This window comes from Sciurus vulgaris, assembly GCF_902686455.1.
Source record: "Sciurus vulgaris genome assembly, chromosome: 3".
Classification (NCBI taxonomy): Eukaryota; Metazoa; Chordata; class Mammalia; order Rodentia; family Sciuridae; genus Sciurus; species Sciurus vulgaris.
The window spans coordinates 15,260,963-15,274,098 of NC_136463.1; the positions used below are offsets into that span (position 1 = coordinate 15,260,963).

Sequence of the window (13,136 nt, forward strand, 5' to 3'; positions counted from 1 at the left end):
TTCTGTGTCTACATTGAACTTGTGAAAAAGTTAAATTTAGAACACTGTGGTGACGAAATTTCAGGAAACTCAGAACCTAATGCAGTATGTTTTGTAGGTGGGAGGTGCTGATGACAGTATTGTAGGAAATCTGTAGGTGTTAGGGTATTGATGTGTACCTGGAAAATTCTAGAGGTAGGTCGTACAGGAGCATGATTTTCTCCTTACTTCATACTATGAGCTAATGACAATGTGAATGCTGTATTTTAAATGGCTTTATGTTTATTTTTCTGGAGTATCAAATGCATGAAAAATTAATTGCTTCACCTAGATCAGATCTGCAGTCAGATCATTGATCTGTGTGAAGTCACAAATATTTTTCTTCTTGATTAATGCAATCTATTGGATGTTCATGGAGAAGCTTTACTCTGTCATGGCTGTATACCTTAGCTTCTCCCTCTGCTTTCTCTCTTCCATAGTTGACACTGAGTATGTCCTTTCAAAGAAATAGCCACAAAGAGCATAAATAATACTTCAAAAACTGAGCTTTCCTAAACTATTGAGAGTTCTGCCTCTTGAGGAAGAAACTTGGGGGAGAGGCCCATCTGTCTGTACAAGCATTTGGCTTGTTCAGATCTCTGCATTTTATAAATGCTTCTACTAAGAAAGCATTTTTTAAGTCACTGCTGGCACCAGGTAATTTTTGCTGGGGATGGGAAAGGGTTGGGTGTTTTGGTGGGTATGGGAAGAGGGATTTTTGTTGATGCTTTATGTGCAGATCTGTTGTCCTGAGGCAATAACAATGAGTTGCTGTGAAAACAGCATGTACCGCTGCCTTTGTAACTGCATGGGAACTTTTCACATGGGTTTTCTCTAGGTTAATACAGAAATGTGTAAACTGGGAGATGCAGATGTAATATTTTTTAACAGTTTGTGAATTTAAGTTATTAAAATGACAAAAATAACATTTAATTTAGTGCTATATAGTTCTAGAATTAGCATTGTATTACAAGCCTTTAAAATACATTTTAGAAATCAAAGTTGATATGCTTAGCTATCTTTTAAGTAATATAAGCTTTCTTAAAGTCCCACATATTTGGACCATGGCAGCTAATTTTGTAATTTAAGTCTTCATAATGAACTACCTATGGACATATATTAAACTGATTGACAATAATCTCAAGAGTGCCGCCTTGACTTTTCTGGAGTTGTCTTACAAGAGTGTACACCCATAGGAAAGTTCTTTCTGATCAGTAAAAGTCAGCCCTGAAGTGCTTTTCCTTCAAAAGAATTGATCTTGAAGGCTGGGGATATAGCTCAGTTGGTAGAGTGCTTGCCTTGCAGCCAGTCCCCAGCACCACCAAAAAAAAAAAAAAAAGAATTGATCTCTTGGTTGTTCACTTACCACTTTTTGAAGTGTTTTATATTCTTAGAGCCCCCTCTTTTTTTTGTTTGTTTGTTTTGTTGTTGGGAGGTACTAGGGATTGAACCCAGGAATATTCTACCACTGAGCTACATCCCCAACCCTTTTTAATTATTAAATTTTTTTTTTTTTTTTTTTTTTTTTTTTGAGACAGTCACCAAGACTGGCCTCAAACTTGCAATCCTCCTGCCACAGCTTCCCAAGTCACTGGTTTTATAGGCCTGTCACTGTGCCCAGCCCATATATTACTGGTGGGTTCCTTCCTGCAGTTTGTGTTAGCATTCTGTTACTATGACAGACCCAGCTTAAAGGAGGAAAGATTTATTTTGGTTCATGGTTTGAGAGGTTTCAGTCCATGCTTGCTTGTCCTTGGTCACTTGGGCCTATGGTGAGGCAGAACATCATGGTAGGGCATGCACAGTGGAGTAAAGCTGCTCACTTCATAGTGACCAGGAAGCAGAGAAATTGAGAGAAGGGACTGGAGTCCCAATATCCGGTTCAAGGACACTCCCCCAATGGCGCAGCTTTACTTCCACTAGGCCCCAACTCCTGATAGCTCTGACACCTCCCAACAGAGCACCACAAGTCTTCAATACATGGTCTTTGGGGGACATTAAGATCCACAAACCATGATAAGTCCTTCTCTTGGGTAAAGACACCATTATCTCTCCTATGAATGACAAGACCAAGGGAGGAGAATGTTTTTCACTGTCGCTCACTAGAAAGTTAAGTCCTCCAATCTCCATTGCCTGGATACTAAGCAATGCCAAAATAAGCAGTGGTCTGCAAAACAAAAGCAAGGGCTAGCAAACTAACCCTTTGACTTTTAGGAAAGTCTTCGACCTCTTTGAGCCTGTTCTCATAGAAAGTGAGGATACTAATTATTTTACTATCTACCTACCTATAGGTAGTTCAGAACCAAGAGATAACAATGTAAAACTGTAAACTCTCAAGTACTTTACAAAGGTATGGTATTCTGTAGGACTTTTCTCCAAATGGTACAGTTTTGCTTTGTTTTTCTCTCCCTGTAGAAACCAAGGAGATCCTTTCCAAGTTCTCTGACTTTATCTGCCAAAATTGATAAGGTATTTTGGGGGGAAGAGAGAAATTATTTGTGATTCTGTTCCTCTGTAATAGGAAACTTCTCACTGTCAAACACCAGGTGTGGAACTCTTATTCTTCATTTCTTTTTTCTTTTTCTTTTTTTTTTTTTTTTTTTTGGCTGTGCTGGAGACTGAACCCAGGGCCTTCTTGCATGCTAGGCATGCACTCAACCAACTAATCAACTGAACTATGCCCTCAGTCCCATGTAGAACTCTTTAGATGGAACCTAGCTGGAACCTAGACCAAAGAAAAACTGATACTCTCATTCTACCCATCTAACACAAATTAGCAATGTGAAGATTATTATTGTATAAGGATCTGTTGGATTTGGTGGAGAGGAGTGAAATACTCTACTTAGCTCCCAAGTTCTCTTTTTGTTACTGTTCTGCCTCCACTCTTTTTTTTTTTTTTTTTTTTTGGTACTGAGAATTGTACTCAGGGCTTCATGTTTTCAGCCACTCTGCCACTGACCTATATCCCAGTCCTTTCCACTCATTTTGAATGATATGAAAGGATATAAAAGGGAGAAGAGCTGAAACCTCAGGAGTGGATTCTATTATAAACTGCTAAAACAGAATAGCAAAAAGTATTTTCTCAGTTTCTGGTGTTTGGTGGTCAGCAACAGATTTCATTACAGTAGCTAAATGGGGTGGCACATGCCTGTGATTCAGTAATTTGATGAGGCTGAGGTAGGAGGATCAAAAGTTGGAGGTGTTGGGGCTGGGGCGATAGCTCAGTCAGTCGAGTGCTTGCTTTGTAAGCACAAGGCCCTGGGTTCGATCCCCAGCACCCCAAAAAAAAAAAGTTGGAGGTGGGCTGGGGATATAGCTCGTGTGGTAAAGTGCTTTCCTTGCATGCACAAGGCCCTGGGTTCAACCCCCAGCATCACACACACACAAATTTAAGATCAGCCTTAGAAAGGCCCTGACTGGAAAAAATTTTTTCCTTATATAAGGAAGAGAGTGTGGTATTATCTTTTGTGTGTATGCATGTGTGTGTTACCAAGGATTGAATTCAGGAGCTTCTACCATTGAACCACTGAGCTACATCCTCAGTTCTTATTTATTTATTTATTTATGTAGGTAGGTAGGTAGGTAGGTACCAGGAAATGAACTCGGGGACACTTAACCGCTGAGCCACATCCCCAGACCTCTTTTGAATTTTATTTAAAGACACCATCTTAGGGCCTCCCTAAGTTGCTGAGGCTGACTTTGAACTCATGATCCTCCTGCCCCAGCTTCTTAAGCTGCTGAGATCATACAAGGCATGCACCACCACATGGGTTTTAATTTTTATTTTGAGACAGGGTCTCACTAATTTGCCAAGGCTGGCTTCAAACTTGCAGTCTTCTGCCTCAGGCTCCCAAGTCACTGTGTGTGGTGTGTTGCTGTCTTTGTACACCAAGTTGAACGCCATCTTCTCAACTACATGAATTGAGAAGTAATAATTTCAGAAGAAAGTTAAACTCTGTGCCTGTGCTACAATAACACTTTATTTTTCCGACAGGATTACTCAGGCTCAAACCATCCTCCCAACTTTATATTAGTCTTCCAGTAGCTGGGATTACAGGCAGGCACCATCACACCTGGTTACTACCAGGCAGTTTTTAAATGGGTATTGATTATCTTTATTGTATACTTTTTTAAAAGTATTTTTTAGTTGTCAATAGACAGTGTGCAGTGCTGAGAATCAAACCTAGGGCCTCACACATGCCAGGCAAGTGCTGTACCACTAAGCCACAACCCCAGCCTCTATTGTATACTTTTTAACTACCTTCATCTTTTAAAAATAACTGTCCTCAGTCAAGCGTGATGATACAGGCCTGTAATCTCAGTGATTCTGGAGGCTGAGGTAGGAGGATTGAGAACTCAAAGCCAGCCTCACCAATTTAATGAGGCCCTATGCAACTCCGGTGAGACCCTGTTTCTAAATTTAAAAGGGGGTGGGGGAGCTGGGGATGTGGCTCAAGTAGGCCCCTGGGTTCAATCCCTGGGACCAAAAACAAAACAAAAACTGCCCTATTTAAATTCACCTAATGGGTTTAATCAAATAAAATTTTAAATTTATTTAAAAGTCACCCCTCAGTTAACTAAGTCACTAAAAAATCTAGCCTCAAAAATTTTGCTCCATCACATGATTGTTTCATTTCTAGCATTTCTGTACACCTTGATTTGGGGTAGCTTCTCCATCATGGCAAATGTTATAGGGTTTTTGTTCGTGGTACTGAGGATTGAAAAGCCAGGGCGCCCGCCCTACCACTGAGCTCGGTTCTCCAGCCCTTTCAATGAATTTTAGGACAGGTTCTTGCCAAGTTGCCCAGGTTGGCCTCAAAGTTTTTTGGTTTTTTGTTGTTGTTGTTACTGGGGATTGATTTCAGGGGCCCCAACCACTGAGCCACATCCCCAACTCTTTATTGTATTTTACTTAGAGACGGGCGGGGTCTCACTGAGTTGCTTAGCGCCTCGCTAAGTTGCTGAGGCTGGCTTTGAACTCTCAAACCTGTCTTAGCCTCCGGAGCCGCTGGGATCACCGGCATATGCCACTGTGCCCGGCAGCCTTCAACTTTTGATCCTCCTGCCTCAGGCATGCACCACCAGGCATGGTTCTTATCATAGCTTTCCACAAACCGGATATATCCCAGTTGTGGTTTGAGGAAGGGTTCGGGAACAAAGATTCAAGAATCGGGTGGGAGGTAGTTATTAGTTGAGCTTTTTTCCTCTAGAGCACAAAGAATGAGTTTCCTCTTCAGTTTGTTCCTCAAGTTCCTCTGGAGACCAAAGTGAAGCAACTGAGATGTCTCTGAAGGAAAATGTTGGATGTGTCTTTCCATTTAAGTTCTAACACAAGGAATAATTTCGGGGTGGGGGTGGAGGGGATCCTCAAAGTAGCCAAGTCAGCAGGCGGAGTTGGTTTGCCTTTCTCTAGTCCCCTGGACCCTTCATTATTGAAACCACCCTACTTCCCTTCCTGCTGGAGCAAAGCCTGGGGACAGACCCTGTAGGCTGCACAAATAACCAGGTAGGTCTTTGGTTTCACACTTGGAGAAACGAACTCCCCTCCTAAGCGGAATACCCTCAGGCACTGCGCGGAAAGGGACAACAAAAGACCTGTGAACCGACTTCCGGGCTGCAGCTCCGAGGAGATCGCGGCACCTGCGGAAACTGCGGCAAGTAGGCAGAAGTTCCGACCGACGCCGGCCGGGGCAGTGCGCTACTTCCGGACCGGGGCGGAGCGTCCTCGCCCACTCAAGCCAGGGCCCGGCTAGGCCGGGGCGGAGCTTCCCCACCCACCGGGGGTGGGGCGGAGCTCGACCGGCCTCCCCGGGTCCCTCGACTGCGCATGGCACGTTGCGTATCTCCCTCCCAGCAACCGGCCTGGCGGCGGCGCGGCCACAAAACTGAGGAGGCGGAGCCGAGACCGAGTCGGGACTGCGCTCTAACTCCAGGACCAGGTAGTGGGTGGCGGGGCCGCCTGGTGCGCTTCCCGGACCAGTCCTTCTCGCCCAGACGCCGATTCCATCTCCTGCGGCGCGGGGCCTTCGTCAGAGTGGCCATCCCGGCTCTCCCTTGCCTTTCGCCGGCCCCCGTTAAACCGCGTCCTGGGTTCCTGCAATGAGGGACGGCTGCCCGAGAGCAGAATAGGCTTGGGCCTGGCCGGGAGACGCCGGAGCGGAGTTGCCGGTTGGGAGAGGCGAACTCCGGCCTTCCCTTGCCGTTTACCCCTCCACCGCAGGGTTCCAGGTGGGGAACCTGAGGCCAGGTGTCATTTTCGTCCTGCTCCAGTAACGTAGCAGCAGATCCTGGTGCTCCGTCCAACACCAGCATCTCATCCGAGGCTGGACAGGCATCGGGTCAAGCCCCCATTAAGGGCACAAGATCCGGGCCAAAACGAAGAGGAGATTCTCATTGTCTTTTTAGGGTTGGTTTTTTTGTTTTTTGGGTTTTTTTTTTTTTTTTTTTTTTTTTTTTTTTGGTACCGGGGATTGAACCCAGGCGCACTTGACCTCTGATCCACAACTCCAGCCCGTTTTTGTATTTTATTTAGAGACAGGGTCTCCCCGAGTTGCTTAGGGCCTCGCTAAATTGCTGAGGCTGGATCTGAACTCTTATTCTTCTTGTCAGCCTCCCAAGCCACTGGATTACAGGCTTGCGCCACCTTAAAGTATATTTAGTTAAAGTATATTTTAAATGTCCACAGATTTGAGGCCGGAGGTGGGGATGGGGAGGGGGGGGAGAGGAATTGAGCAGAAGGGAAGGGGAGTGGTTAAATAAAGTTGTTCACGGTTTTCAGGAAATAGAGAACTAATCTCTCTGCCCAACCTTTGCTAAGATCCTAGCATATTTTAATTTGACACCCCCCCCACACACACACACACAGGAAAAGCCGTTGGAATTGGTCCTCTTAATTCAATATCTGTTGAAGTAGAACCGTGTTCCAATATGTAGACATTTCTCTTTTCTTTTTTGGTACTGGGGATTTGGTACCCAGGGCACTCTGCCATTGACCTGCATCCCAGGTGTTTTTATTTATTTTTTATTTTGAGACAGGGTCTTGCTAAATTGCTGAGAAGGCTGGCCTCAGGTTTCAGAGTAGCTGGGATTGCAGGTATGTGCTACCACACCTGGGTCAGACATTTCTCTTCAAGAATTGATTCACACTTTCTAGACATACCAGAGATTTTTTCCAGAAAGTTGATGGAGAAATCAAATTTGATATCTGCCTTAGGCCAGGAGTCTATTAATTCACATAGTAGGTACTCTGCTGAATTGGTCCGATCTCTTGCCCACCCTTTAACCCAGTTTCCTAGAGGTATTCTAGCTCAAATTCAGTGTTTATATTTGTGATCCCAGATATGAAAGAAGTTTAGAGAACCAATGACAAAAGTAGAGAATAGGAGAAAAATGATCAGTAAATACGTTCTTTCTGTACCATTTGGCAACCGGTCAGCCTCTTTTGCTAATTAGTTGATGTCATTTTATCTTTGCATACCCACCCAGTCTTGAATGTCTCCCTAGGTTTCACTCTCACTGTGGTTTTTAAGATCACAAACTTTGGAACAGATTTCATCAGTCCTTTACCACTTGCCTACGTGACTTTGGACTAAGGTTTTCCTGAACCTTAATTTCCCAAACTATAAAAGGGGGCATGGTAAACTTACTGTGAGCTGATGTCTGCAAAACATTTAGTGCCTGGCATATAGTAAGTTTGCTATAAATGTTTGCTACTTCCCATAGCATAGGACACCTGAAGTGAGTACAGAGGGGATAGGACAAAGTTAGCCAGATTGGAGACAGGAGGTGGTCCCAGAGAAGAAGTAGGATCCATCAAGCATTTCCTTTGGGCTTCATTTCTTACTTTTCAAGGGCCTTACCCAAAAAGTGGTCCTTCCCAATTCTTGTTTCTCATCCTTCTGCTTTTCTCTTCTTATTTTCTCCTTTGGTGAATCTTAGTCACTCTCACAACTTGAACTGCTGATCCCCCAGGTCCCAGGTCCACATAGTCACCTCTAACCTTTCAGTCATCAGTCCTATTTTTCTAAGTGAATACTGCTACCTATTTCTTCCTGGAATGTACAACTATCTATTTAACCTCAGTACGATTTAAGAACTTGAATTCATCTTTATACCCAAACCACTTCTACTCTGAACTTTTCTATTTCTGTCATTGACACACTTTTCCTTTCCCAGTCACTTGGGCAAACACTCAAAAAAAAAAAAAAAAAAATCATTACTTGTCCATGGGTAGAATGGGCTCCCGGATAAAAGGTACTAAGTCTCTGACATGGGAAGTTTTCACATAGAAATTAAATAACCATATATCCAGGAATTTGTAAAACATATTAACCAAAGGGTAGAGAATGGGCTAAAGGGCTCCTGGTGTCCTTTCTAATTACTTTATAATTTATTTTTTCGGAGTGCAGGAGTACTGGGAATTGAACTCAGGGGCACTCAACCATTGAGCATATCCCCAGCCCTATTTTGTATTTTATTTAGAGACAGGGTCTCACTGAGTTGCTTAGAGCTTTGCCATTGCTGAGGCTGGCTTTGAACTCATGTTGTGTCTCTGAGCTGCACCTCAGCCCTTCTGTTTATTTTTTGAGACAAAATCTTGCTAAATTGTCTAGGCTGTCTTCAATCTTGTGATCCTCTTTGTCTCAGCCTGCTGAGTAGCTAGGGTTACTGGCATGTCCTTGCACTTGGCTCATCTCTCTCTCTCTCTCTCTCTCTCTCTCTCTCTCTCTCTCTCTCTCTCTCTCTCTCTCTCTTTCTGTCTCTCTCTCTCTCTCTCTCTGGTACTGGGGATTAAACCCAGGGGCACTTAACCACTGAGCTATATCCCAACTCTTTATTTATTTATTTATTTATTTATTTTTTATTTTTAGACACGGTCTTGCTAAGTTGCTAGGGACTTGCTAAGCTGCTGAGGTTGGCCTTGAATTTGTGATCTTTCTACCTCAGTCTCCCAAATCCCTGGGATTACAGGTGTGTACCACTATGTCCCATCTATTTCTTAATGTTCTGGATGCCACATGCTCTTAACACCACAAATGTGGTCCACTATAATTATTTTCTAACTGGCATTCCTTTCTGTGGGTTATTTTATTCTATACTATTTGTACTGCAAGTTGAACCTAGGCATCCTTTACCACTTAGCTACATTCCCAGCCCCCCGCCTCTTTTTTTGAGACAGGGTCTTGCCAAGTTGCTTAGGGCTTTGCTGAGTTGCCCAGACTGGCTTTGAATTTGCAGTCTTCCTGCCTCGCCCTGAAGAGTCACTGGGTGCTGTACCCCCACATCAACTTCTGTGGGTTATTTTTACCTCTCCCCTTCCCCATTCCTTTGCAGACCAACATTCCTTAGAATGTTCTTTGAAACAAGACTTCTCAAATGTTAATATGATGACCCACATATCAGTCCCATTACTACCACCTGGGAGCAGGTTAGAACTGGCAGGCCTCATTCTGAATCAAAATCTGCATTTTAATAAAACCCTCAACTGATTTGCATACACAATAAAGTTTGAGAGACACTGTTTTATACCACTGTTGTTTGTCATCTTTCTATTCAAAACCTACAGTAGCTTCCTACTGCCTGCTGAATAAAATCCGTACTCTAGCTTGCATTGAAGGACTGTTGATTATCCTCATATATGTGGTGGTTCTGTCACTGCCCTCACAATTGGAGAGTACATGCAAAGTGCTAACACTTCTCCACATGTAGGTCAGTCACAGTATTATTAAGTGTCTGTGGTATAGCAGGCACTCTAAAAACTGGAAGACACCCTGTGGACAGGACAAAATAAGCATTAAATAAATCAGGAGCTTATACTAGTTCTGACTTGGAATTTGCATGTTCATTTATTTACTTATTTTGAATTTTTTTTTTGTTATCGATGGACCTTTATTTTATTTATATGTGGTGCTGAGAATCAAACCCAGTGCCAGTGCCTCACACATGCTAGTCAAGCGCTTGAGCTACAACCCCTTTTAATTTTATTTTTGAGACGGTTTCACTAAGTTTCCCAGGTTGTCCCTGCATTTGGGGTCCTCTTGTCTCAGCCTCCTAGTAGATGGAGTGACAGGAATGTGTAGCGGAATTCCTACTTGAAGTCTGACATTCTAAGTCCACTACAGCTCATAGTATTCTTTATCTTTGCTGAACTCTGTAAGAAGTTACCCATTGCTAATTTCTACTTAGACATTTCCCTGTCCTGCTATTTGTGTCCTGTTACCACCACTAATTTATAAGCTCCTTATTTTCCAGGAATGTGCCCTGTCATATCTTTTTGTGTTGCTAAGGCACAGAGCCCTGTCAGAGGAAGTACACATTTAAGGATGATGAAAGCTGTGTGGTTATCCTTTGAGTCCTGTCCTCAGTGCACACTCTGTGTTTTTAAGATTAGCTATAGGTGCCGCACCCAGTCTAAGTGTACAAACCTCTCTATAATAGTTCTTCTATCAGTGGTCTTAATGTAAATATCACATTATTCTAGTGCTGATACTTAGAGACAGTTTGTGGTAAGTGTATAAGATTTAGTAGTGCTAGTCAAGACAGGCCTCATTTTCACTTTTCTTTAATATATTATTCATAGCCTCAAATACCAATAGAATCTTTTAAATATCATTTAAATCTGCTTTTAAGTAATAAAGTTATTTCTGGAATAGGGGTGTAACTTAGTAGTAGAATGCTTGCCTCGCATGTGTGAGGCCTGTATTCAAACTCCAGCACTGCAAAACAAGCAAACAGAACTGTTTCTGCATCTGTCCTCTACTAATATTGCTAAACAAAGGAAACTATTTCTGTATCTATCCACTAGGAATATTGCTTTGCTCATGTTTTCTGGTGTTAAATATTATTGTGTGTGTGCGTGTGCTTGTGTTTGTGTTTGTACTAGAGATTGAACCCAGGAGTGCTCTTCCACTGTGCTATATTCCCAGCCCTTAATTTTTTATCTTGAGACAGGGTCTCACTAAATTGCTGAGTCTGACCTTGAACTTGCAGTTCTCCTGCTTCAGCCTCCTAAATCACTGGGATTATAGGCATGGCTGGCTGTACCCTGGCTATGGTGTTAATTTTTTTTTTTTTTTTTTTTTTGGTGGTAGCAGTTACTGGAGATTGAACCTAGGGTTGCTCTACCACTGAGTTACATCCCCAGCCTTTTTTAAAATATTGAGATAGCAACTCACTAAATTGCTCAGGCTGGCCTTGAATCTTATGCTAGGATTTTAGGTATGCACATCATGCCTGGCTTAGCATAATGATTTTAATGTTATACAAAGTTGATTTGAACTAGGAATGTCCTTCAACATTTATGTAACGTGTACTCTTAGTCATTATGTAGAGCTACTCTCAACCATCTCAGTTGAATATATATGGTTTTTTTATTAACAAAATTGTAGCAAAGAAAATACCTGCATGCAGTTTCAAAGATAAAGGTACAATGTGCTAATAAAAGCAGCGATCTCCTTGGAAAGATAGGAATGTTAGCTTCCCTCATCGTTCCTCTCACTCTTCCCCTTTCAATTCAAATCTCTGTCAGCAAAACCTTTCCTTTCATATTATCAAATTCAAAGACATTCCTATTCTGTTTTGTAACTATAATTAAGTTTATCATGCTTTGTGGTTCCATTCTAAAACTCATAATGAATTATTATAATTTTTTAGCATTGTTCACTAAAGAACCAAGTAGTATTCTTCACTATAGTTTCATTGTGTTACCCTCCTTACCATTCAAGGTCAAGTGGATTTATCCTTTATATTTATTTATTTATTACAGTATTGGTGCTTGAACCTGAGCCTCCCACATGCTAGGCAAGTGTTTTACCACTGAGCTGCATCCCCAGCCCTTTCTTTATTTTATTTTGAGACACAGTCTCTTGATAAGCTGCCAAGGCTGTCTTTGAACTTGTGATCTTTCTGCTTTAGCTTCCCGAGTAGCCGGAAGGAGAGGTATGCACCATGATGCCAGGCCTGAAAATGTTTCTTTTTTTTAAATCATGAATTGTTGAATTTTATCAGTTGCTTTTTCTCCATCTGTTGAGATGATTGGGGTTTTTTTCCACTCATATACTTAGTTAATAAGGTGAAATTAAATTATTATTTTATTTATTTATTTTTGGGAGCACTGGGGCTTGAACTCAGGGCACTTTACTACTGAACTACATCCCCATCCCCCGCTTTTAAAGTTTAATTTAATTAAAGTATTTTGAAATAGGGGCTCACTAAATTGCCCAGGCTGAGTGGTCTTGAACTTGCAATCCTCCTGCCTCAGTCTTGCAGGAATTACAGGTGTGTGCTTCTGCACTGGCTAATTATTTTTTGATTCCTTAAAATTGTTCTTTATCAACAACTTCTAACAGAAACACTTTTTTATATATATTGATTCTTGGGATTTGTTTGTTTGTTGTTGTAGGGATCAAATCCAGGGGTGTTCTACCACTGAGCTACATCTCCAGCCATTTTTATTTTTTTATGTTGAGACAGGTTCTCACTGTTACTGAGACCTCAAACTTGCAATCCTGCCTCAGCCTCCTGAGCTGCTGGAAATTACAGGCATAGCCAGTGTGCCTGGCTCATTTACTCATTTTGAATGTTAATTTAGTCTTTCTTTAGTCATGATATGTTATGCTTTTAGCCATTCTGGATATAAATTTTTTAACTATGACTAACTGATCAAATAAGATGGGGTGGTGAGGAGGAGACACATTAAAGAAAGAGTGAAAGCTCTTGGAAACATTTGACTATGAATTATTGGTTTATTATTGAATTATTGATTATTATAAGCAAAAATTATATCAGAACAATGTTGGAAGAATGAGGGCAGTAAATAGGGGGGAGGAAGGTGATTAGAACTTAGTCGTCATCTACCATGGCATGAAATTAGTAGGTTAATGTCTAAGATTGATAAGTCATAGCCATATAGACATTGTTTAAGGTGGTGATCAAAAGAAAATAAATAGCCAAAGGAATTGAAGGTAATTGCTTCTGGAAACAGGTCAGTGGGAGATTGGGTCACGAGAAATTTAAAAATTAGAGAAAACCAAATAATAACTGGCTTCTCTTGTAGAAATTGCAGAGTTGCAGCTAGGTATGATGGTGTAGGCCTGTAATCCCAGTGATTTGGGAGTCTG

General features: G+C 41.9%; 1 protein-coding gene across 7 annotated transcripts in view; it reads left to right on the top strand.

The window, feature by feature from the left end:
- Window positions 1–5,807: 5,807 nt before the first annotated feature.
- Window positions 5,808–13,136, top strand: part of STRADA (STE20 related adaptor alpha) — a 30,615-nt gene continuing 23,286 nt past the window's right edge. Inside the window, exons 1-2 of one of the 7 annotated variants that reach the window (XM_079132359.1) lie at window positions 5,809–5,957; window positions 6,239–6,424. The gene's annotated coding sequence lies outside the window, so the exon portion shown is untranslated. Of the gene's footprint in view, window positions 6,425–13,136 lie in introns of all 7 variants that reach the window. The other 6 variants (XM_079132360.1, XM_079132358.1, XM_079132364.1 and 3 more) reach the window with 6 other exon arrangements.